Below are 23,462 nucleotides of genomic sequence, written 5' to 3'. Positions count from 1 at the left end.
GCTGCTCCAGGCCTCGCTAGGGACAAGCATGAGCTCTCAGGCATGTGCTGCCCAGATCGATCAGCACTCTGGTGCCTTACCTCCATGGAGAGATAGGTGAGACAGAAGGAAAGACTCCTAGGCTTGGAGAAAGAAGATGTGATTTCAGAGCCTGGATTCTGGCATTATGCAATTGTGTGATTCTGAGAAAGTTCCTTTCCACGCTTCAGTTTTCTCCTCTAAAAAGTGACAGAAGCTTTAAGGTTCTTTCCAGCTATAGAATCAATGAGATTCAGAAGTTGTGACCCAAGTCAGCCCATGTTGGCCAACATCAGCTCCTCTTGGTCCTGTTAATACATCCTAGTTTTGTCAGCCCATGTTGGCCGTTATTGCTCCATGTCAACACTTACCTTCTGTAGAAATCATCAGTCTTAGCTCCTCAAAGTTCTTGCCCCAATCCCTGACCATGGCAGGTGTCCCATCTGCCCTCTCTCTGGTCAGGCCTTGGAACTAGACTCTTAATATATTTCAAAGGATTGAAATCCTACAGAATATGTTCTAGATCCAAGAAAATGGTCTTCTAAAATTAAGATGAAATAAAGACATTTTCAGATGAACAAAAGCTGAGACAATTAGTCACCAACATACCTGTACGACAAGAAATACTGAAGGACGTCCTTCAAGTTGAAGGAAAATAATACAAGATGGAAAGTAAGATCTACAAGAAGAGAATAATGAGTATCAGAAATGGTAAATATGTGGGTAAACATAAAAGACTTTATTTTTCTTTTCTTAATGTCCTTAAAAAGCAACTGTTTAAAATAAAAATAATAACACTCTGATGGGATTTATACATTATAAGTTATAAAGAATTAAAAGGTATAAAAAACAGGAACTTAAAGACAGGGGTATGATGTTTAAATGGAATTAAACCACTGTGACATTTGTTTCATTTATGAAGTGGGAAAAGTCAGATGTAAAGAATAAAATCTAAAGTGATCAAATATTAATTCTAAGTAGATTGTAATAAGAATGTATATTGCAATGCCAAGAGTAACCACTAAAAAATAATACAAAGAGGCATAGCTAAAAAGCCAAAAGAGAAGTGAATGACCTTAACATAATAAAGGCCACATACGACAAACGCACAGCTAATGTCATACTCAATGGTAAAAGAGAGAAAGCTTTCTCACTAAGATCAGGAACAAGACAAGGGTGCCCGCTCTCACAAGTCCTATTCAACATAGTCCTGGAATTCCTAGCCAGAGCAATAAGGCAAGAAAAAGAAATAAAAGTCACCCAAATCAGAAAAGAAAGGTAAAATTGTTCTCTGTTTTGCAGATGATATGATCTCAGATATTTATATGTATAGAAAATCCTAAAGAATCCCCAAAAAAGTTTTAAAAAAAACTGTTAGAACTAATAAATGAATTCAGTAAATTTACAGGAGACAAAATTAATATACAAAACCAATTGCATTTCTATACATCTACAATGACTTATTTGAAAAAGAAATAAAGAAAACAATCCCATTTATAATAGCATCAAAAATAAAATACTTAGGAATAAATTTAACTAAAGAGGTGAAAGATTTGTACATTGAAAATTACAAGACATTGATGAAAGAAATTGAAGAAGACACAAATAAATGGTATGATATCCTGTGTTTATAGATCAGAAGAATTAATATTGTTAAAATGTCCATACTACTCAAAGCCGTCTATAGATTCAATGCAAGTTCTATCAAAATTCCAATGACATTTTTCACAGAAATAGAAAAACAACTCTAAAATTCTTATGGGACCATAAGAGATGCTGAATAGCCAAAGCAATCCTGAGAAAGAAGAACAAAGCTGGAGGCATCACACTTCCTGATTTCAAAAGTATGATACTATAAATAGTATGGTATTGGCATAAAAACAGATGAATTGAGAACCCAGAAATAAACCTACACATATACAGCCAACTAATATTTGACAAAGGAGCCAAGAAACTCATGGGGAAAAGATAGTCTCTTCAATTAACGGTGATGGGGAAACTGTATCTTCACATACAGAAGAATTAAATAAGACCCCTATCTTACACCTTTCACAACAATTAACTTGAAATCTGTTAAAGATTTAAATCTAAGAACACACAGGTGTTCTTGACATCAGTCTTGGAGATGATTTTTCAGATATGACACCAAAAGCGCAAACAAAAGCAAAAATAAACAAGTGGACTACATAAAACTAAAAAGCTTCTGCACAGCAAAAGAAACAATCAACAAAGGGAAAAGGCAGCCTGCGAATGGGGGGAAATATTCGTGAACTATCTATCTGATAAGGGGTTAATATCCAAAATATATAAGGAACTCAACTCAACAGCAAAAAAATACTTTGATTTTTTAATGGGCAAAGGTCCTGAATAGACATTTTTCCAAAGAAGACATCCAAATGGCCAGCAGGTACATGAAAATATGTTTCACATCACTGATGGTCAGGGAAATGCCAATCAAAACCACAATGAGATATCACCTCAGACCTGTTAGAATGGCTATTACCAAAAGACAAGAAATAACAAGCATTGGTGAGGATGTGGAGAAAACAGAACCCTTGTGTACTGTTGGTAGGAATATAAATTGGTGCAGCCACTATGCAAAACGGTATGGTGTTTCTTCAAAAAATAAAAATAGAACTACCATATGATCCAGCAATTCCACTGATGGTATGTATCTGAAGGAAATGAAATCACTATCTTGAACATGCACCCCCATGTTCACTGCGGCATTATTCACAATAGGTAAGACATGCAAACAAGCTCAGTGTCTGTTGATGAATGAAAGGATAAAGAAAATGTGGTGGATATATATATACATTAGAATATTATTCAGCCATAAAAAAAAGGAAGTCCTGCCATTTGCAACAACATTGATGGACTTTGAGGGCATCATGCTAAGCAAAATAAGTCAGATGGAGAAAGACAAATACTGTATGTTCTCACTTATATATAGAATATAAAAAACCAAAATCGTAGAAGCAGAGTGTAGAATAGTGGTTGCTAGGGGCTGGAGAGTGGGGAATTGAGGAGATGTTGGTCAAAGGCACAAACCTCCAGTTACAGACAAATAAATTCTGGGGATCTAATGTACAGTATGGTGACTACAGTTCCCAATTCTGTATTATACTCTTGAAAGTTGCTAAGAGAGTAGATCTGACATGTCACCACAAAGAAAGGTAATTATGTGGGTGATGGAGATGTTAACTAACCTTGTGTTAACCATTTTGCAATATATGTGTATCAATTTTAAAAAAGCCAGAGCACTCTGCAAAGTATTAGAGTTAAAGGAGAAAAGGAGTAAAAGGTAGCATTAAAGAAAATGCATACAACAATTATTCATTATTCATTATCCATTATCCATTTATTCCTACTAGGAAAGTAGTCTTTATCCGTGCACATTTTAAATGAAAAAGGTCTCCAAGAACACACTCCCTATATAAAGGGCAGCTGACTAGGCAGGATCACATGGATACTAAGTGGAACATCTAGAAACTCTTAGCCTGACTCCTAAGCTCATGCTGTGACACTACCTTGCCATTTTATGGTGGGGAGCAGGGACTGTCGGTCATCACTGAGTGAGAACCCGCTTTCAGCCTTCGGGGAAACCCCAGACTTACATCTACTGTGGTGGATCCCTGGCCTCACCTCTCTAGAGTACAGAAAAAGGCTGAAACATTCCACCAGAGTTTCAGTCGGTAAGACTCAGCTAATATATATCTTTTAAGGTCCTTATATGATTTTGATCAAAAGCCACACTTGGGAACCACTGCTGCCAATGTCCAATGACAGCAATGGACAAGCCTAAGCAAGGCCACATCATCATCAGATTTGCATTTTAGAAGCAGGTGCTGGGTGCCTGTGGAGGCAATGAGAGTGCTGGTGGAAGCAAGAACGATAATATCCGCCTTCCTTGATACAAGGAACTTTAGGGGCAATAATTCATTTAGATCTTCTGATAATTTTGTACGTAGGTATTTATATCCCTGTGATACAAAGGAAATCAAGGTTCAGAGAAGCCCAAGATCAAATAGCCTGAAGTGTTGGAACTGAAATTCAAGCTCAGGTCTCCTTTACAGCCCTCGATCTTGGGGAAATACATTCAATTTCTGAAATTAGGGAGAAGAATCAAAACCTGTGTAAAAGAAAAAATCATAAGCCCTAAATATCTTTAGTTTATCTTGATTAAACTGAGTGGGAAATAGAAAATCGCCCTTAGAACGCTACAGAAATAACTGCTGCTGGCAACATCTACCGATGGATGGGAGAACCAGAAAGTAAAGAAATGGTCAAAAAACCAAAGGATGGGACATGCCAAAGGGACACAGGAGCCAACCCAAAAGAGCTCCCAATGGCCAAAGCTAGAACAATCTGAACCATAAAATAATGCAATATTGAAATATTGACCCAAGAATAAAATAAATATATAAGTCCATACTGACATAAAGAAATAATGGAATAAATAAACAGGGGAGAAGTGAGGAATCTTCCTTACACAAGAATTCCCGATAATATATGTTGATACCTTTGCTCCAGGAAGTGAAGCTTAATCCCCACCTCCTCCCCATCAAGGGTAGGCTGGACCTAGTTACCCACTTCCAAAGAATAGAGTGGGGAAAGGGGAAAATAGCAATTTTGCAGTGGGGAAATTTGGCAAACATGACATTACCCAAGTCCTGAAGGTTAATATCACCAGTGATATCATGTGGACATCATGTACCCCCTCATATCATAAGAGGAGTTGGGCGCTTCATTCTGGGGTGTTCTTTCCAAAAATCCATAACCCCAGTATAACCATGAGGAAAACACCAGACAAACCCAGATTGGGGGATATTCTAGAGGATAACTGGCAAGTACTCCATAGGAAGTTCATGAAAAACAAGAGAAGACCAAGAAAGTTCAGAAACCAGAGGCAGCTAAGGAGACAGGACAACTAAATGCAATGAGGCATGGGATCCTGGAACAGAAAGAGACATTAAGGGAAAAACCTGTAAATCCAAATAAAGTCATCTAGTTAAAAGTATTGTACCAATGTTCATTTCTTTGTTTCGATGACCATACTCTGGTTATATAAAACGGTAACCTTAGGGGAAATTGGGCGAAGAGCTTATGGAAATAATCTGCATTATTTTTGCAACTTTTTGGTAAGTCTAAAATTATTTTCAAAATAAAAAGTTAAAATTAAATTGAAACCACAGAAGCCTGGTCATCCATAACAGGAATCTTGAGAAGATGTCAGTATTTTTGAGAATACAAAGCAATGGAGTTACAATCACCTTTTGTTTAGAAGCTAGAAGAGGAGGTTATCTCGAATATAGACATACTACTACCACAAGAATGAAATCTACACTTACTTTGCATGTTGTCATCATAAAGTTTCTAAGTCTTCTTACTAAAGAAGGCAAAAAGATTTTCTATAATATCAAAACATTTGTTTCAGTGGTTCCAATGACAGATAGCTTATAATCCTGTGACCAAAAAAATGTCTGTTAAAGGAAATCATGGATGCCATAGAAAGCTGTTTGCTTCAAGATACAATTTCTTATGTTTTTCATAGAAAATTGGTCATATTCACCCATTTTGAGAAGATGAATCATTAACTTGTCTGAGGTCTGACGCTGATGTCATTCTAATTTACTAAGCCAATATAAAACGCCTGTGTAGATTTTCTTAGAATTAGAACATGGTTTAAAAGTATTCCTTCTTGTTTAAAAAAAAAGTAAAATTAAAATAAAGTGTCTCTAATATATTCTTTGAACTATAGTCCAGTATATCACTTTTTCTTGATGACTGGGAAGTGATATATGCAAATATATATATATATATTTATAATATATATCACAGAGGATTAGTATCCGGAATACATAAAGAACTCCCAGAAATCAGAAAAGAAAAAAATAAGAGAAAGAGCAAAGGATATAAATAGTCAAGTAACAGGATAAGAAATATGAACAGCAAAAAAACTTATGAAAAGATGTTCAACCTCACAATAAATCAAGGGGAAAGCAGATGGAAACAACAGAGACATTGCATGTCCTCATTCATCAGATTGGCACCAAAAATTCTTGTGCAATGCTGGTATAACCCTTTTGAAGAGCAATGTGACATTACCTAGTAAAGCTGAAGGCACACTTAGCCCCAGACCTAGCAAGCCGACTCTCTGGTACCTACCTAGAGAAACACCATGGTCTTTACTCAATGGCCCATAGAAATTATTCACTGCTTCTGCCACTTATGAATAGTTCACTGGAATCAAGTTATTGAACTGCTTTCTGTGCTTTGACTTCCTTCTTCTTTGTGTATAAAATGGGGACAATAATAGTTGTTTTCTCATGGGGATATCATGAACACTGAGTGAATTAGTTTATGTAAAGCAAGCCCCATTACACATGGCGCTTGACACCACAGTAGATGTATAAATGGTAGATAACACACACTGGCTAAGTGGAAGAGGCCACTCAAAGCTAGAGCCCAGATGCTCCTGGGGACTCGGGTCCCACCCACCTGCCCCACCAGTAGAGGAGATGAAAATTCTGGCACTCTTGTACCCATTTAAAGGACACCACTGTGCTACACTAGCGTGAGGACATGAGTGCTACAGTCCACTGTGCCCTAGAGAAGCTCTCATAGAGTTGCTTCTACAAGGAGATACGTACATGGATATTTATTGCAGAAGTGTCTGTAATGGCAGAAAATAAAAAACAATCTAAATGTCCATTAACAAGAGGATGAATAAGTGACATTAATATTCATGTAACAGAACACTACATAGCTGTTCAAAAGAATAAACTAGACTTAAATGTCTAGCTCTTGGATAGAGCTCAAGAACAATGTTGAGTGAGAAAAACAAGTTTCAGATGGATACATAGAGTATAAAATGCTAATAGAAAAACATGCAGCACAATACTCTATACAATAATAGCACAAAAACCGTGGAAATCATAAATACCAAAATCACGATTGAAGTTTCCTCTGGAAAAGAGCGAAGAGAATGAAATCAGAGAGAAGTATGCTGGGAGTTTCAGCTTGGTCTGTAATGCTCTATTTATTAAAAAAACAACAACAGAACTTGAAGTATATATATATATGACAAAATGCTGTAATTTCACAAACTGGAGGGTTGGTACACAGGTGCTGTTTAAATTATGCGCTCAGATTTTCTGTCGGCCAGAAATATATTATAACTTCTTTTAAAAATCAGCAGGCCTTGGTGATTAATTGAACATGTGGGTGGTAAGGGAGAGGGCAGGGTCTTGGATGATTCCCAAGGTTCTGCCTTAGATGACGAAGTGGTACCATTTGTCAAGATCAGTGCTGGAGGAGAATTGCCATCTTTAAGCAATCACTTCATCATATAAATCAGAAAAAAGAGGGAAGTTAACCTAATTCAAACCACGATCCAGGTTAACAAAGGAACTTTATCTTCAAAATAGAGCGAGGGAAATGATCTCAACACACCCATCAAGAATGAGCAATTCTGAGTCCTGGCTCAAATACTCTTGTACAAGTGACCTAATGTTCTCTCCTTACGTCTTTGCTAGATACATAGAAATCATCGTGTATGCAGAGGGAAAGAAAATGGATTATTTAATAATTGTACAACAGTTGGATGTAAAAACTCACTTAAAACCAATAAAAACTGCTGCGTGTTTTTTTTTTTTAAGAAAACTGGAAAAATGGTCAGTCAAAGCAATACGTTTGAGTTTACGTTAAATACGTGACTATGGAGGACAAGTTTAGTAGCCTGTAAACCAAAAATGCCTTGACAGAGAATGTCACATCTAGGTTGCTGCCAGAGGGAAGAACTACTTTGTAAAAGGAACCTGAATCATAGAATTATAGAATTGTAAACACGGAAGAGATTGTAGAAATGACCCAGTGGTAATCTCATCATTTTGGAGAAGAGAAAGCTGAGCGTCCAATGGGTGAAGGGACTTGCCTGAGGGAACAGGAAGGCAGATAATGGTAGAGTCTAGAGTAGGCATCATCCCCCAGAGTAGTATTTTTCCAGATTTCAACTTTATTTATTCTGTCTCTCCTCCCACCCCACCACCTTTTATTGTTTATTTGCCTGTAATATACTTATTAGTTACTTTTAATGGTTCAGGTCCACAAGCCCTTATTTGAAACTCTTGGGGCCGGCTATTTTTTGGAATTGAGGTATTTTTCTGATTTGAAAAGGTAACGTGGTGTGTGCAGAGTATATTCCTTAAGCGCCTGCAGCATCTGAGGCATCACCCAAAAATCAAATCTGTTAATATTTCTGCAGAAAAAGGTATATCCATTCACACTACATGGGATGGATAAAGGCCATAAGTAGCCTTACATGGGATCAAGGTGAGGATATGCCACCTGGTAAGTTCCCGTAAGATCAGGATTTTCCCCAAGTAATTATCAAAATCTTTAAGTGCTCAGAGCTTTTTGAATTCCAGGATTGTGGATAGGGGCATCAACTTTATGTCTGGGGGAAAACTCTAAATTCACTAGGTAAGGATATCCACTTTGCTCTTGGTCCATAGGGAGTGGTGGGGCCTTGTCTGTGTGGAGCATTGTTAGGAAGAAAGGACAGGCCTCCCTACGTCCTAAAGAAATGCCTAGTGCATGGGGGGCTGTCAAACGTGAGGGTGACTGAGCCGAGCATGAGGGAGGAAGGAGTTGCTAATTTAGAAAACAACAAACATGTACGTGATTGTCAATTAGGATGTAATCACCAACTACCTTTGTTCTGCAGGATCTTAGTTTCAATCTCAGCAATAGGCATTTGTCCACTCTGGAGACAAGCCCCTTCTAAGGGTTCTCTTCTGAGTAGTCCTGCCCAGCCCCCAGCCTGTACTGGGGAGCAGCCTTAATGGGAGCCATTGACTCTGTGTATGGCCTAACCACAGCTGAATGGACAAGGGTGGGCCCCTGACCCAAGGGCAGCTAATCCAACAGCCTGTGATGGGCCTCCTAGGATACCATGAGCATGACCATGAGATTCTCTCCTCTGGGAACTGGCACTTGGATCAGTGTCAGAGGCATACGTAAGCTGAAGCCATGAAGAAGCAGAAACTGTAAATAAGCAGAGGAATCAAAGAGCTAGACAAGAGCAGACGAAGAGAGAGAAGCAGAGATACTTATGGGGGAGATTGTATGTCCATAAAAGAGAGAAAGAAGGCATCACCAGTCCTTCTTCTGCTTGGATCCTTGCCAGCTCCATTTCTAGTCCATAGTATCCTTCCAATGAACTCTCTTCTTCACAAGGGGGTCTGAGTGAGACTGATATTTGCACCAACAACAACCTCTATGGCTACTAGTTGCCAAGCACACAAAATATCTCCTTCCTGCCCAGGCTCTCACTAGTGGGTTCCAGAAAAATGTCTCCAGTTTCCTACCTTGAGAATCTGCTCTCTAGGCCTGTGTTTATCCAGTCAGAGTAGTTTGGTCTTGCTTTGACCCAAGTCCCCCCTTGATCACAAGGGGCTGACTCAAAATGTCTAGTTATTGGGAGCCCATTCTTGAAAGGATTCATGGATTGAAGCAATTTCCAAATATAAATATAAAGTTATTACAGAGATAGTTAACAGAGACTGTTTTTGAACACTAAATGCTGACGTTATGCACAAGTTGTGCAGCACTCTCATATCTTATGTTGTAAAAGAGCTAGATATACATATTGCAAAGAATTATATTCCAAGTTAATGTATGGTGCTTGTGACCCAAGTTTAACTTTAAATTTGGTTATAGAAGTGTAGTAAATAAAACCTTTAAAGAGCCTGATGGGGATGTCATTTCTGGGAATGTGAAGAACTGAATACCAAGACTGACCTGCTTGTTGAAAACATCTAAAATACCATGTGATGTCTTTAAAATTATTGGAGCCGGAAACCAAGTGAACACAAGAAGACAAACTGATCAGAGCCCTAAAGTCAGTTCTCACCAGGAGCACATTTGCCAAACTGTGGTGATCTGAGGGTTTGCTTTTTAAAGTTTTGCTCCTGGCAGGAAACAAGAGATAACTTGTAGGCCAAACAACGAGGAGTCTAAAGGAATCATAAAGATAGGACCCTAAACAATTGATGAAAGACCGTCACTTAAAAAAAAACAAAAAAGAGACCCTCACCACCACTCTGAGAAAGGAAGAAAGGAAGTCCGCCCGTCTTGAAATCGAGTGCCTGATGGATGAAATGTCGTGAGTATTCTTAGTCACAATCCAGCCCTCAGGGGAGTTTGAGCCCCAATCTGCACTATCATGTAGTCAAATAAACATCAGGAGAAGAATTTAGCTGCAAATTACCCCAAGTTGATGGTGCTCACAGGTACCTGGAATTAGCAAACGCTAATCCTCCCTGGAGTATTCACCTTGAACTTGAGACCCCAGGAATTCCCACACACAAAGTTCCGGGAATAGGAGGCTGGAGTAAACACACACACACACACACACACAGAGACAAGGCACTTTGCCGAAAGGCAGCACAAACAACAAATGGAAGAATCAGATATTGGGATTACCAACTACACAATGTAAAATAAACATGTTTGACATGCTTAAGAAATGAAAGAAAGGATGAGAAACATAAGTAGAGAGTAAGAAAAGATTTATAACAGAAACAGATATGAAAAAGAACCAAATAGAAATTCCAGAACTGAAAAGTAAGACAAACATGATTCCAAACTTAAAGGAGGTTTTAATAAAAGATTAGACAAAGCTGAATAAAACGTTAATGAACTGGAAGACAGAGCAGAAAAAACTATGCAGAATGCAATACCACATAATCGACAAAAGAAAGAAAATATGAAAGATGGTTAGGAGAGTTGGAGGTTAGACTGGTAAACATTTAAGCATAATTCTTAAAGTAGAGGAAAAAATAGGACAGGGTAATATTTGAGAGATAAGAGCTCAGACTATTCCAAAAATGATAAAGATCAACAGCCCTCTGATTCAGGAAGCCCGATAAATTCCAAATAGGGCAAATAAAAAGTTAGACTCATGGATGAACCTGGAGAGCATTATGCTAAGCGAAATAAGCCCGACATAGAAGCACAAATACTGCTTGAGTTCACTTATACATGGAATCTAAAAAAGTCGAACTCATCAAAGTGAAGAATAGAAAGCTGGTGGCCAGGGGCTGAGCAGTTGGGGAAATGGGGAGATGCTGGTCACGGAACAAATTCTCAGTTATGCAGGATGAATAAGTTTTGGAGATCTAACGTACAGCATGGTGACTATAGTTAATAATATACATTGTACACTTGAAATTTGCTAAGGGAGTAGGTCTTAAAGCATTCTCATCATACACACAAAAAAAGATTACTGTGTGAGGTAATGGGTATGTTAACTAGCTTGATTGTGGTCATCCTTTCACAGTGTTCACGTATATCAAAACAACACATGGTACTTCTTAAATATATGCCATTTTTATTTTCCAATTATTTCTCAATGAAGCTGAGGGGTAAAAGAAAGGAATATTCATCTAGGCAGATAGTAAGACTGTAGACCACCAAAGACAAAAAAGAAAAATCTTAAAAAGCAGACATGGTGAAAAGAGAGATTACTCAATAGGAATAAAAATTAGAATAACGATTGCTTTTCAACAGCAACAATGAAAACCAGAAGACAATGGAGCGATATCTTCAAGGTGTTAAATAAAAAATAATAGTCAACCTAGAATCAGGGGAAATAATTTTCAAGAAGAAGAGCAAAATAAAAGTATTTTCAGACAAAAACTGAGTTTGTCTCACGGATCCTCATCAAAGGAAATTCTAGAGGATGTGCTTCAGGTCAAAGGCAAGTTAGCCCAATTAGTTTAAGAGGTAAGAAGGAATGGGAAACAAAGAAAATGGTGAATATGTGGTTAAATTAAAAGAAAAATTGGTAGAGAAAATAATATTGATAATAAGGTCTCATGGAGTCAAAAATAGACATAAATACACTACAACAATTACAAATAAATTGAAGAAGATCTAAGGTGATTGTTGTTGTTTTCTTTTTAACTGAACACTTCATAGTAAATTTTATAAGTATGCATTTAAAATATATAACTATAAAACTAGTAGGAGGGGGAAAAGTGAGAAAAAAATAACCAATCCAAAATAAGACAATAAAGATAGAAAAAAACAGAAAAGTTGAACAATAGGAAGATGATGGGGAACGAAACATGATGAGAGAAACAAAGTCAGATGTAGTATTACTTACAACAAATTATAGGACTAAATTCTCCCCCTTTAAAGACAAAGATTATCAAATTGGGTTTTAAAAATACAACACACCATTTATAAAAATATTATTTAACATGTAAGCCTATAGTAATGTTGAAAATAAAAAGGCAGCTCATAGATTCTACACAAAAGTCAACAAGTGTGGCTCTATTAATATCTGACAAAATAGAGTTTAAGGAAAAACTGTAACTAGAGATAAAGAGAAGCATAATAAGAAAGTTTAGTTTGCCAGGAAAATGGATCAATTTTTTTTTTCTGCTTTATCTCGCCAAATCCCCCTGGTACACAGTTGTATATTTTAGTTGTGGGTCCTTCTAGTTGTGGCATGTGGGACACCGCCTCAATGTGGCCTGACGAGCGGTGCCATGTCTGCACCCAGGATTCAAACTGGCGAAACCCCAGGCCGCCGGAGTGGAACGCGCAAAGTTAACCACTCAGCCACGGGGCCAGCCCAATGGATCAATTTTAAACGTCTAATAACTTAGTAATACAATCTCAAAAGATATGAAGCAAAAACTAATAGAACTATGAGAAACTGAAAAATCTACCACCAAGGTGGGACATTTTAAACCCCTTTCCAAGTAACTGACAGTTCAAAATAATTAAAGATGCACAGCTGAACATCACAATCAACAGGAATGACCTTATGACAGATATTGAATATTGCACCAAATAAGCAGAGAATTTATACTGTTTCTGAGCACACATGAAACACTGATGCAAAATGGACCATAAAAATACTCAACAAATTTCAAAATTTGGTACCATACAGCCCATATTCCCTGGCCACAATCTAATTAAATTTTATATCAGCAGTAAAAAGAGAACTTTCTACATATTTTTCTAATGATAAATTTCTGGATCACATATGTTTAGCAATTAAGAAAACATTGAGTAATTCCTGAATAATGAACAAATTGCAATGAGAATTAGAAAATATTTAGACTGGAATTTAGTAATAATACTACATGATAAAACCCATGGGATGCAGCTAAAATTGGATTTAGAGGGAAATTTATAACTTTAAATATTTATATTATAAAATAAGAAAGCTGAAAATTAATGAGCTAAGTATACAACTTGAGAAATTAGAACTAGAACAACAGAATAAACCCAATAAAAGTAAAAATAAGAGCCAAAATTAAGAAATAGAAGTGAACATGAAACAGAGAAGATCAACAAACCCAAAAGTTGGCAAGTTCAGTATAAAGAGACAGGGAAAGAGCATGTACACAATCACAGAAATGAAAAGAGAGACATAAATACAGATCCTGTCATGATCAAAAATTAAATAAGATATCCTGAATAACTCAATGTCAATATAGTTGAAAACAGAAGCAATTGCCAAATTTCTAGAAACCCATAACCTACCAAAATTGACTCAAGAATATTAGGTTCTAATAGTACTAGAAATTAAATAACAGAGGTCAGATAGAAAGAGGTACTGTAACAGAAGCAAAGATGCTAAGTAAAAACGTATACTACATAGAAATTGAAAATGACAATAAAAATCCTGACATATTTTTTAAGTTGATAGCTCTGTTCACCAAAAAGACCTAGAAGCAATGTCATCTTAGTAGCAGTGAGCTTGCTGAGGGAGAGGCAATCAAGTGGGTTGCCTCCCCGCTGAAGCTCCTTGTTTTTGATGGTCGAAAGGTAAGTGCCATTCGGTAGCAAGAGAGATGAATGAACTGAGCTCTAAGGACAATAATTAAAAGACCAGAATTTGCAGGTAAAACAATTACAAGTCAGTCAAGATGATTGACTGTAGTTACTTGCTCGTGAAGTTGACAGATAAAATAGATTGGCAGCTTTTTATATTTTTAAGAGAATTATATTGCCAAAGAAAGTACAACCCGGGCCTGGAAAGGGTGGTCATGGTTCATACCCATAAGTCGTTCCCCAGGCCCTTGAAACTGCATGGATGGGAAGTGGGCCGTGAGCACCGTACAGCCTGACAAAGGGCAGACTTATTACACCCGCCTCAAATGTGGCCGAAGAGGAAACTGAGCAAGAAAGAACATTCCAGAGGAAGAATCAGGGGCAGAGAGGATGATGGACAGGGGAGTTCCCGCCAGAGGATAGCTGGACACACCAGGTGGGCTGATCCCAGAACTCGGGGCACACCCCGACAGGGAGATTACTCTGTGCCAGCCCTGCAGGACCTGACAACTGCCATGGGCAGTGGCTGCTGTGTTTCCCTTCTGCCCTTTCCTGAGTAAGAGTTGATGTTGTAGTGGTCTTGTTCCTACTCCACCGTGGGGTATTGGCAGGAGGTGGGCAGGTGGACAACCTATCTTCTCTTTTATAGGTTGCCGGACCACAAGGAGCCCCAGCTGAACCTGTTTAAAGGGCTCTCCATTGCCCAGAGTTCCCAGACAATGAACTAGAAGGGACTCTGGGCACACAGAGAATTAGGCTAAAGTCACTCCGCTTCATTCCCACTGGGCCCTGTCTGTGGTCACTGGACTCCTGACTTGGCTCTTTGGCATCTGTGGCTGATTTCTCTCCATGGTGCCTCAACTGGGCTCACAGGATTACCATATTTGACATTTTACCTTACGAAAGACAACCTTTTTACTACAGAAGTTGCTTTTTTTCTCTCTCTTTTTTTTTGAGGGAGATTAGCCCTGAGCTAACATCTGTGCCCATCTTCCTTTATTTTATATGTGGGATGCCTGCCACAGCATGGCTTGCTAAGCGGTTCGTAGGTTCGCTCCTGGGATTTGAAGCGGAGCGCGTGAACTTAACCACTACACCACCGGGCGGGTCCCTGGAAGTTGCATTTTTTTAAACTGTGAAATGTCAGAAGCAAATCTTATATAAGGGAACCCAGAACTCTCTAAGAGACAAAAGGCACGCTGGTTCCCGTTGCAGAACAATATCATCAGATGACGCGTCTTTGCAACAGGGCTTGTCTGGGGAAGCAATGGCCACTGTCTTAGCTCCTACATGACAGCACTTGTAGACTTGAAATCTTTGGGGTTCTGTGTTTTTATATAGTATCGGTTCTGACAATTTATTGGGCTTTCTTTCCACAAAGTTTTCCTTCAGGGAGAAGAGACAAAGAAGATTTTTTAAAATATAAAGCTCTCAATGGCTAGGTAAAAAGGGCCCTTGCTCTGATGGCCTGGTTGACTATGGAAAGGGGTCCGCAGGGGTGATGATGAAAGTTGTTCACGGAGGTCTGCACTGAGGATGAGGGCAGGCATTGCTCCCTTCATTGTCCACCCGTTAGGTCAGCCCCAAATACCATTTTAAAACATGCGCAGTGTTTCTATCTATCTATACCCACAGACCTGAGAAATGGCCTTAATTCTTCAAAGATTTGTCTCCCTCTAGTGGTCAAAGATATTTTTTTAAAAAAAGACTCAGGCCTGCGAGGGACCTAGGTCCGCTAAGAACACAAAACTTTTACCTTTTTGTGCGGAATATGTAAATAATCTTTGAACTTGGAAATATCACTATAGCATATAATTTTATAAGTTTTGTCATAGTAAACCCAGGAATGATGATATCAATTTCAAAGGGTTATTGTGAGAACTAAATCTGAGCATCATTAAATGAGATCATCAAAGGCATGTTGCGACGTCCCTGCTGGGAGGCAGGCTAGGCTCACTCACTGGTAAGGTGCTGGCCTTGGCACAATAGCGTAGAAGTAAAATGGGCAACAATTGTACCTCATGCAGCCTCGTTATCACTCCCAAATGGTTGAAACCAAGAACCTTCAAATCTTCAGAGGTCAAGACTATGGATGTCAAAGGTCTGCTCTAAGGGACTGCTCCTGACAAACTGAGGATGCCCTGTGGCAGGCAGAACAATGGCTCCCCCAAAGATGTCCTCGTCCTGATCCCTGGACCCTGTGTAAAGGTAGGTTACATGGCAAAGGGGAATTAACATATCAGATGGGATTAAAATTGCTAGGGAGATTATTCTGGATTATTGGCACATCCAACGAAATCACAAGGGTCCTTCAACGTGGAAGAGGAAAGTGGAAGAGGAGGTCTGAGTGACGTGTTGTGAGAGCTACAAGAACTTGAACCAATATTGCTGGCTTGGAAGAGGAGGACGAAGGCCATGAGCCAAGGAATGTGGGCAGCCCCTAAAAGCTGGAAAGGTCAAGGATATGGATTCTCCCCAACAGCCCCCAAAAATGAACGCAGCCTTGCCAACATCTTGGTTTCAGCCCCATGAGACCAATGTCAGATTTCTGACATCCAGAACTGTGAGCTAATAAATTGGCATGAAGTCCCTAAATTGGTAGTAATTTGTTACAGCAGCACTAGGAAACTCATACACACCTTAAGTCCTCTCCTGGAGGAAATATGAGATACTGTCAGACCTTGAATTCACTTATTGTTCAGAAACGACCTACCAGGGAGGCACGCACCACAGGAAGACTCAAATCTGACCAAGATTCAGATGGAAGAACATGGTGTAGTTACTTGGTGCTCCTTCCCGGCTTGAGAGGGGACGGTCCTGCCATTTTCCCTAAGCCAGTCCAGGAAGTAAGCATGGGGAAAGAGAGCAGAAGTCCCTGCACCACTGACAGGCTGCTGGACAACAAAGGCTCAGATGCCGAGGCTGCAGGACATGCTAACTGCTTATCGAAGGCTTCCTTCCAGCTGAACTTTCCCGCCAGAACTTTCCCACCTTCGGCTTTCTTACCCAAGTCTCCAGTAAAGTGGAGGCGTTGGGCCTGCAAAGGGTGGTACTGTATTTCATTAAACCCCAAAGAACCCACATCACTATGACTCAGCTGATTAGGGGTTTCTTAAGGGAGGTATGTTTCCAGAATGAGTTACGAGACCTCTTGTTCCCCAAGCTGGACTACTTTGCCCACATGCCATGCTGCATCTGGGGCTCGACCGTGATTTTTGTGGGGAGCCCCTGCCATTTGCTTTGGCTGAGGCTTTTTGAGGGGGCTTTGCTGTTGACATTCTCACTCTGCCTGCATAGTCGGTAAATACCTTTTTCCAGCCCCATTCTAGGCGTAAAAGCAGTGTGGAAAAGTTTATACACACGTTTGACTCAAGTGCATCATGTTTCTATGGAAACCCAGTCTGCTCCATAACCTTAATCCAACGTCCTTTCTGCCCAGCCCAACCTTTCACTCGCAGCTCTAAAGTAGGTTTTCACCCTCCCTGGGTATTAACCTTTGACTTTCAGGGGCTGGGGTAGCTTTGTGGAAGGCAGAATCTCCATAAGCAAAGAGCCCACAAAGAGCCAAATCCAAAAAAGCCGTTTTACATCGTGTGGTCTTCAGACACGGAGGACCCACTCCATCATGAAGACCAACCTGGTGAATCCTCCAAGAAGGATCAAGTACACCTGTGATAAGAAGGATTCTGAGGTTGCCCTCAAGCTCACCTGTAGAGTGCTGTGGTTGATTGGCAATGCCTGCCACAGGGTCAGGGGAGGCCATGAAGACACATGTTCTGCCTGAATTGCACAGTGATGTCCACTTCAGAGCAAAGCAGCATATTCAGCCTGTCCTTCACATGGGCCTCTAGGGGCTCAGATCAGGGGTCAAGCAAGAAGGTCACAGGAGTCACCTCTGATCAGTCCGGAGCACACCAGCCTTCCAGAGTCAGGTTCCTTGGGGTATGGGCACTGACGTCCCAGGCCTTTTGTCTGCGTCAAGCTCTGTGCTTATCCTGAGCATTTGGTTTAAACCATTAAGATTTAGGCCCCTCCTTAAATGGGGGCTTCTTCTGCACAGAGAAGGGGCAACGAGTATCCGATTCCTCCTTCCTGGAACTAGGGAGCCCCTGAGTGTTAGCTAGGAATTCTGTGGTTGTTGCTGCAAGAGAAGGAAAGCGGCTTGAACTGGCTTAGGTGAAGTGTGAGACTATCCTCGAGAGACGTGGAGATCTCAACGCATCTCAAGAGAGGGGCAGGATGCAATTGGGTTTCGGTGCCAACTGTCCTAGCAGGACTCTCCCACCATCTCGTGATTCACTCTGTCGTCAGCTTCAGACTCTCCCACTGGCTCTTTGGATAAGCAACCTGTCTTCGCCAGCTCCTGAGAAGGACTGACTCCTTCTCTTCAATCCAATTCAAAAAGCCTGGGGAGAGAGTTCACTGGCCTGCCTTGCACAGGTAGGCCTCAGGACTGACCCCTGGGCCCAGGGCTGAAGTGCCTGCCTGGCCTAACTTAGATATCATACCCACACCTGGATCACTTAGCCTGGGGAAGGGCCAGGCCTGAGGCTCCAGAGCTGTTCCCCGAGGCCCACCGCCAAGTCTCGGGGCCCCTCCTGGACAATGAGCAGAGCAGCCACCGGTTACCCCTCACTGCAACCACCACCCCACGAGCCAGGACTGGGCACAGGAAAGGGGGAGCAGCCCTCAGCTTATAGAGTAGAATAGAGCGGTGAGAATCATCAAGGTGACAGAGGCCTCAGGTGATGGAAGTGTGTCCAAAACATGGAGTCTGAGACAGAGCGCAGCCAGCAAAGGAGGAGGAGTAATCATAAGAGAAGTCATCGTTGTAGTAGCAGCAAGAAAGATAATAATACCATTTGCTGAGCATCTATTTTGTGCCAAACATGAAAAGCACTTTACAGGTACTATTTCTAATCCTTTACAACCCTGAAAAGTAGGTGCTGTTAGTCCCATTTTGCAGTAAGGAAATGAAGATGCACAGATATTAAGAGACTCTCCTAAAGCCTCAGAACTAATAGTGCCAGAAATGGTTCTAAATGTTGGGCCTGGAAAAAGGATCAAGCAGGACGCAGCAAGCCACTCAGGAGGTAAAGCTCCTGTGATGCCCTGGGGCAAAGGGACCCAGAGAGGGGAAGCCTTTTTGGAGGGATTCTGCAGAGCCCTGGGTGGGGAGGGAGCTGGTAAGGAAACAAGCCAGCCCTGAGAGTCGGTGCAAAACCTGGGAAGCTGTGGGCCAGGGACAGTCCTGAGGGCACCTGTGGCTCCGACATATGTGTTAACAGCATCTCCTTTCCTTCTCAAAAGCAGTGGTGCGCTGGTAAATGTTTAAAATAAGGTCTCAAAAATATATATGTATATATGATATAAAGGATGAGTAGTACACAATCTACAAATAATAATAAAATATACACTATTCTTTATTGTAAATTCCATATGTCCGATTGATTCCAACTGAATGCTTTTGTAGGTTTTTGACAAAATCTTACATCCTTGGCCAACCTGTGGTTGCAATTCAACCATGATTTGACAAACGGAGTTGCCTTCCAGTCTGCTAATTCTTTTCCTAATAAATTTATTGTCATTAAATCCGATATGTTGATCTACCATTAAACTATTTCTTATGCTTGTACAAGTTATATTCGTTAAATAGAAATCTCGGGGCTGGTCCGGTGGCCAAGTGGTTAAGTTCACGTGCTCTGCTTCTGCGGCCCAGGGTTTCGCCGGTTCGGATCCTGGGCACGGACATGGCACCGCTTGTCAGGCCATGCTGAGGTGGCATCCCACATGCCACAACTAGAAAGACCCACAACTAAAATATACAACTATGTACTGGGGGGTTTTGGGGAGAAAAAGCAGAAAAAAAAAAAGAAGATTGGCAACAGATGTTAGCTCAGGTGTAAGGCTTCAAAAAAAAAAAAAAGAAAAAAACCCAGAAATCTTTTCAAGCTTCAGTGCTACTGATTGCAATGTGCTGATGATCTTCACATAGTTGCAGGAATTAGAGCATTGTTTGAATCTGCATTATTTGATAATGGCTGTATTTGACAACTGGCTCCAAAAAGTCCAGAAAATTTAGCAATCGACTCATTGCCCATTGCCAGTATGGGCCAGCTCGGGTACACCACTAAGAAAGTGTCCCATGGGGCCAGCCCAGTGGCGCAGCGGTTAAGTTCGCACATTCTGCTTCTCGGTGGTCCGGGGTTCGCCGGTTCGGATCCCAGGTGTGGACATGGCACCGCTTGGCACGCCATGCTGTGGTAGGCATCCCACATATAAAGTAGAGGAAGACGGGCACAGATGTTAGCTCAGGGCCAGGCTTCCTCAGCAAAAAGAGGAGGACTGGCAGTAGTTAGCTCAGGGCTAATCTTCCTCAAAAAAAAAAAGAAAGTGTCCCAGTTCTAACAATAAATGGTATCGTCACCTATCTTTTAGAAGAATAATTCTAACCCTCTCTCCATAACTGTGATGTTGGTGACTGTCACGTTACATTCTTAAGGAACCGGACGAGAGGAGGCACAGAGGAAATGGCTGTGGGACTCAGAGCTCTGCATCCGTCTGTGACCCGGGACCTGGGTTACCCGGACTCTCCCACTTTAAACCGCTCCTCGCTGGTGAACAGACAGGGACACTGAAGGACGTCTTAGGAGATGCTGCCCTGTGAGTTAAGTGGACTCGTGTGATTTTCTAAGTGCTCCAGCTTCTCTACTTCTCACAACCAAGGAGAAGATGTTCTTACAACTTCCCTGTACCTGGGCAGAATCTGACTCTGTCTTTACAAAACCGAGTTTCTTTCACATTTTTAGAAGCTTCGCTATGCAGGAAAAAGTTAATCCTGGCTTGGACACTTTTGTGAGTAAGTTACGCAGTCTCTCTCTAAATCCCCACATTCTTGGCTATAAAATGGAAATAACAAGGATGCTAATACTTAATGCCCATGACTGCGTTAAGTACTGTTTAAATGAGATAATATACATGAGGGAATCCTTATAAACTACAAAGAGAAGGCACTATTGTGTTATGCTGTTTAAATTTACTAGGTTTTAAAAGTAGTGGCATCAGTAAGGACAGCCAACAGGGCTCCAGCTGAAAGTCACACGGAAGCCACATGGGAGCAGTGAGAACTGGGGTCTCTGTTATGTTTGAAATTTCCTGTTCATGATGAGGACACAGCAGAGATACAAACACTTGAGATTTTTTTTTTTAACTCCAAATTTCAAAACAAAAGCTTAATTTTCTCCAAGCTATTTTTTCCAATTATTTTAGAAAGATGAATAACGTTCAAAATAGTTCCATAACGTTACCCGCCTTTACATTTCCAGACAATTTCCGATTCAACAGTTTCTCATTGGGCACATCCCCGGTGTCAGACACCGTGCCAGGCTCAGGTTACTCCTACTCTTGAAAAGTTCTGAGTAAGTCACTTTCTAAAAACTATGAACATGAAGATTTTTATGTAAATCACTACTCATGTCAGCATCTCATTTCTGAGTGCTCAAATGTAGCAATACTGTCACGCAAGTTCTAAAACAAACTGGTTGGTGAGGGGAACTGCTCCAGCAATAAGGAGATTCACGGGGACATAAAAGGAAGATGCCCCATCCCCATGGACCAGAGCTCCCGTCTGCAGGAGTCTACGCTCGTGGATATGAAGCCCCAGGAGAGGTATGCTTCTGGAAGGAGTGGTCGGAAGATAGAGTGGGTGACACAAATCTCGTGAAGCCAAAGCTTGTATTCAGTGTTTTGGCCAGGCTCTTCATCAGCTTGCTTAATCCTCTGTCCAAAATTGAAAGCCGTCGTCCACTTGACGGAAGCTAGAAACAGAAACCAGAAAACCAGTAACTTTGTTTAACTAACTATACAACATTAATGAACTATAAGCTGATAAAAGCAAAAAGACTCCTTAACATTCTACAGATTATAGCTCAATTTGAAATAAATGAAAAACATTTAGGAGGTTTATAATTATTTTCTAAATAAATAGACTTATTCTCTAACGAAGAGGCCACATTTAACTTTTCTTTTTTTTTGAGGAAGATTAGACCTGAGCTAACATCTGTCCCCAATCCTCCTCTTTTTACTGAGGAAGACAGGCCCTGAGCTAACATCCGTGCCCATCTTCCTCTACTTCCTATGTGGGGTGCCTGCCACAGCATGGCTTGACAAGCGGTGTGTAGGTCTGCGCCCGGGATCCGAACAGGTGAACCCTGGGCCCCCGAAGCGGAATGTGCGAACTTAACCACTACGCCACCGGGCTGGGCCCGTAACATACATTTTTAACTCTAAATCAATCAATGGTTACCAAAGTAAAGGTCACTTGGTGACTCACTTTTGGGAGGATTTTTTTGAGTGTTGTGTTACAGTCACCCATGGGAGAGGAATTTAGCCACGTGCTTCTTGAGTCTGGAAAAAATTCATAAACTTTGGTCCAGTAATTTTCTCTCTAGGAATCCAATCTGAGGTAGTAATCAGATAAATAGAAAAGATTTATGTACAGATATGTTTGTATTAGTGCTATCTATTATAGCAAAAATATTGGTTCTAAAATTAGGTTAATAGAACTGAATATTGAGAAACTGTTAAACATCATGTTTTCAAAACAATGTTTTGGGAATGTGCAATACAATGTTTACAAAAATAAATAGGATGTAAAACTATGTTTATAATAAAACATCATATGCAAGATACATAATATATTATATAATATATTTAATAATACATATATGATATATATAATACACATATCACAGAAAAAATTGGAAGGAAATACACTAAAAATACTAAAAGTAATTTTCCCTAGGTGGGGGGATTATGGGTAGTTTTTATTTTATTTTATTTTTTTAATTGCAGTAACACTGGATTATAACAATAAATAGCTTTCAGATGTGTATCATAATATATGTTGAATTCTGTGCAGATTATATCCTGTTCACCACCCAAAAACTAACTATAGTCCATCCTCTCACATGTGAGCCTAATCACCCCTTTTTACCTCCCCCCTTCTCCTATGGTAACCACCAATCCAATCTCCATTGCTATGTGTTTGTTTGTCATTGTTTTTATCTTCTACTTGTGAGTGAGATCACAAGGTATTTGACTTTCTCCCTCTGACTTATTTCACTTAGCATAATACCCTCAAGGACCATCCGTGTTGTCACAAATGGCCGGATTTCATCACTTCTTATGGCTAAGTAGTATTCCATCATGTATATATACCACATCTTCTTTATCCATTTGTCCGTTGATGGGCACCTAGGTTGCTTCCAAGTCTTGGCTATTGTGTATAATATTGCTTTTCTGTTCATTCGGGTTTCCCACATAAGACTAAAGATCTGCCAAGAAGAAAAGAATATGTTGGCCGGGCTGACACAAATGTTGTGCTCCCTATGACAAATGTACATCCAATTCTAAAATAATAAACTGACATTATTTTTAACATCTTAAGACAAATATTTAGTGGCAATAAAAAAAAATACCACCATGATGAAAAGTTAGGCAAGTACAGAAAAGTAAAAGAATCAGGGAAAGACTCATCCAGAATTCCACCAGTCAGAAGGAAACGCTGTTATTAAGATCGCCCAGTT

At 40.3% G+C, this 23,462-nt stretch overlaps 1 long non-coding RNA gene across 3 annotated transcripts in view; it reads right to left on the bottom strand.

Annotated features, from left to right (window-relative positions):
- Positions 1 to 13,345: 13,345 nt before the first annotated feature.
- Positions 13,346 to 23,462, bottom strand: part of LOC106830077 (uncharacterized) — a 45,923-nt gene continuing 35,806 nt past the window's right edge. The window contains exons 5-7 of one of the 3 annotated variants that reach the window (XR_011498823.1): positions 23,095 to 23,210; positions 22,208 to 22,334; positions 13,346 to 21,692 (exon numbers count right to left, since the gene is read on the bottom strand). This is a non-coding gene — a long non-coding RNA (uncharacterized lncRNA). Of the gene's footprint in view, positions 21,693 to 22,207; positions 22,335 to 23,011; positions 23,211 to 23,462 lie in introns of all 3 variants that reach the window. The other 2 variants (XR_011498824.1, XR_006520895.2) reach the window with 2 other exon arrangements.

The sequence above is a fragment of the Equus asinus genome, chromosome 27 (assembly GCF_041296235.1).
Source record: "Equus asinus isolate D_3611 breed Donkey chromosome 27, EquAss-T2T_v2, whole genome shotgun sequence".
Classification (NCBI taxonomy): Eukaryota; Metazoa; Chordata; class Mammalia; order Perissodactyla; family Equidae; genus Equus; species Equus asinus.
This window is presented reverse-complemented; position numbering and strand designations above follow the sequence as displayed.